Source organism: Mandrillus leucophaeus, unplaced genomic scaffold (genome assembly GCF_000951045.1).
Source record: "Mandrillus leucophaeus isolate KB7577 unplaced genomic scaffold, Mleu.le_1.0 Scaffold206, whole genome shotgun sequence".
Classification (NCBI taxonomy): Eukaryota; Metazoa; Chordata; class Mammalia; order Primates; family Cercopithecidae; genus Mandrillus; species Mandrillus leucophaeus.
The window spans coordinates 1,097,891-1,101,279 of NW_012102099.1; positions in this window are offsets into that span (position 1 = coordinate 1,097,891).

Sequence of the window (3,389 nt, forward strand, 5' to 3'; positions counted from 1 at the left end):
CCTGTAATCCTAGCACTTTGGGAGGCTGAGATCAGGAGTTCGAGACAAGCCTGACCAATATGGAGAAACCCCATCTCTACTAAAAATACAAAATTAGCTGGGCGTGGTGGCAGGTGCCTGTAACCCCAGCTACTTGGGAGGCGGAGGCAGGAGATTCGCTTAAACCCAGGAGGCAGAAGTTGCAGTAGTGAACTGAAACCACACCACTGCATTCCAGCCTGGGCAACAAAAGCGAAACTCCGTCTCAAAAAAAAAAAAAAAAAAAAAAAGACAAAGCTATCATGATGGATCTGTAGTTACCACAGGTTAAGGTGGGAGGAGTGTGTCACTACAAAGGGGAACACAAGGGTTTTTTGAGGGGTGATGGAACTCTTCTATATCCTGTTTGTGGTAGTGGTTACGCAAATATACTCATATGTTAACATTCATAGACCTATACATCTTTACGTCAAAAAAGAAAGAAAAGGGTAAACTTTATTCTATTTTAATTAAAAGAAACAAATAAAAAACTTTCGGTAGCCTGCCTCTAAGATGGTCCACAATGATCTCACCTCCTCCTTGTACTTACGCCCTTCTCATATTGAATAGGGCTAGCCTGCACACAGGCTTGTGCCTTTTTTCTTGTGGCCAAGAAAAATGGCAAGGCATGGTGGCTCATGCCTATAACCCCAGTTGGGAGGCTGAGGCTGGAGTATAATTTGAGGCCAGGAGTTTGATACTAGTCTAGACCACACGGTGAGATCCCATCTCTACCAAAAAATGGTTTTTTTTTTTTCTTTTTTTGAGACAAAGTCTCTGTAGCCCAGGCTGGAGTACAGTGATCTGATCTCGACTCACCACAGCCTCTGCCTCCCAGGTTCAAGTGATTCTCCTACCTCAGCCTCCAGAGTAGCTGGGATTACGGGTGCTTTTGCCACCACACCCGGCTAATTTTTTGTGTTTTTAGTAGAAACAGGGTTTCACCATGTTAGCCAGGACAGTCTTGAACTCCCGACCCCAGGTAATCCGCCCACCTCGGCCTCCCAAAGTGCTAGGATTACAAGTGTGAGCCACTGCACCCAGCCTCTACCCAAAGTTTTTTCCTTTTTTTAATTAGCCAGGGCCGGGCGTGGTGGCTCACACCTGTAATCTCAGCACTTTGGGAGGCCGAGGCGGGTGGATCACAAGGTCAAGAGATCAAGACCATCCCGGCCAATATGGTGAAACCCTGTCTCTACCGAAAATACAAAAAATTACCTGGGCATGGTGGCATGTGCTTGTAGTCCCAGCTACTTGGGAGGCTGAGGCAAGAGAATCGCTTCAACCTGGGAGGCAGAGGTTGCGGTGAGCCGAGATCGTGCCACTGTACTCCAGCCTAGCAATAGAGCAAGACACTGTCTGAAAAAAAAAAAAAAAAAAGCCAGGCACGGTGGTACATGCCTGTAGTCCCAGCTACTCTGGAGGCTGAGGTAGGAGGACTGCTTGAGCCCAGGTGGTCAAGGCTGCAGTGAACTGTGATCATGCCACTGCATTCCAGCCTGGGTGACACAGCGAGACTGTCTCAAAAAAAAAAAAGACATTGCAGCTTCTGTCTTGGTGTCTTGAATCACTCTCTGGGGGTAGATAGCTGCGATGTCGCAAGGACCTTCCAGCAACCTCATGGAGAGGAACTGAGGCCTCCTGCCAATGGTCAGCCCCAACTTGCCAGTCCTGGGAGTGAGGCACCTTGGAAACGAAGCCTCTAGACACAGTCAAGCCTTCAGATGACTGTAGCCCTGGCCAATATTTGACTACAATCTCATGAGAGATCCTGAGCCAGAACTGCTCAGCCAAGCTACTTCCAAATTTCTGACCCACAGAACCTGAAAGATAATAAATGATTTTTGTTTTAAGACACTACATTTGGGGGTTGTTATACAGCAATGGATAACTAATATAAAACCTAAGTCAGATGTGTCACTCCTCTCTGTTCAAAACCTTCCAATGGTTTCTCAGGTCACTCACATAAAACCAAAGGCGACGGCTCACGCCTGTCATCCCAGCACTTTGGGAGGCCGAGGCAGGTGGATCACCTGAGGTCAGAAGTTCGAGGCCAGCCTGACCAACATGGTGAAACCCCGTCTCTACTAAAAATACAAAATTAGCCAGGTGTGGTGGCGCATGTCTGTAATCCCAGCTACTCAGGAGTCTGAGGCGGGAAAATTGCTTGAACCCAGGAGGTGGAGATTGCGGTGAACCAAGATCACACCATTGCACTCCAGCCTAGGCAACAAAAGTGAAACTCTATCCCCCAAAAAAAAACAAACAAAACCAAAGCCGAGGCTGGGTATAGTGAGTCACACTTATAATTCCAGCATTTTGAGAGGCTGAGGCAGGAGGATCACTTGAACTCATAAGTTCAAGACCAGCCTGGGCAACATAGTAAGACCTCATCTCTACAAAATTTAAAAATTAGCTAGGCATAGTGGTGCATGCCTGTAGTCCCAGCTACTTGGGAGACTAAGGTGGGAGGATCATGTGAGTCTTGGAGGTTGAGGCTGCAGTGAGCCATGATTGTACCCCTACAATACAGCCTTGATGACAGAATGGAAGATTCAGGAGAATCGCCTGAATCTGGGAGGTGGACGTTGCAGTGAGCTGAGATCGTGCCATCACACTCCAGCCTAGGCAACAGAGCACAACTGCATCGCAAAATAAGTAAATAAATAAAAATCTCAAAAACAAACAAACAAAGCAGAACCCATGAAAAACCAAAGGTGAGGTCCACTATGATCTGGCCTCTCTCACTGTCATACCTCACCTCCTGCCCACCTCCCTGACGCCAAAACCATCTCCCTTTCAGGACTTCTGCACTTCCTGTTCCTTCTACCTGAAATGGTCTTCCCCAGACACCCACATGGCTCACTCACTCACCTCCTTCAGGCCTCTGCTCAAATGTGACCTGGACACAGAGGCCTCCCCTGACCATTCCAGTTACTCTCTTTCTCTTTACTCTATTTCATTCTTCATTCTCATTCATAGTCTTCGTTACCGCCTCATACATTAACTTTTTTTTTTTTTTTTTTGAGATGTGGTCTCACTCTGTCACCAGGCTGGAATGCAGTGGTGCAATCATGGCTCACTGCAGCCTTGACCTCCTAGGCTCAAGCAATCGTCCCAGCTCAGCCTCCCATGTACCTGGGACCACAGGTGTACACCACTATGCCCGGCTAATTTTTTTTTTTTTTGGACAGAGTCTCACTCTGTTGCCAGGCTGGAGTGCAGTGGCGCAGTCTTGGCTCACTGCAACCTCCGCCTCCCAGGTTTAAGCAATGCTCCTAGCCTCCCGAGTAGCTGGGAGTACAGGCGCACGCCACCATACCCAGCTAACTTTTTTGTATTTTTAGTAGAGACGGGGTTTCACCATGTTG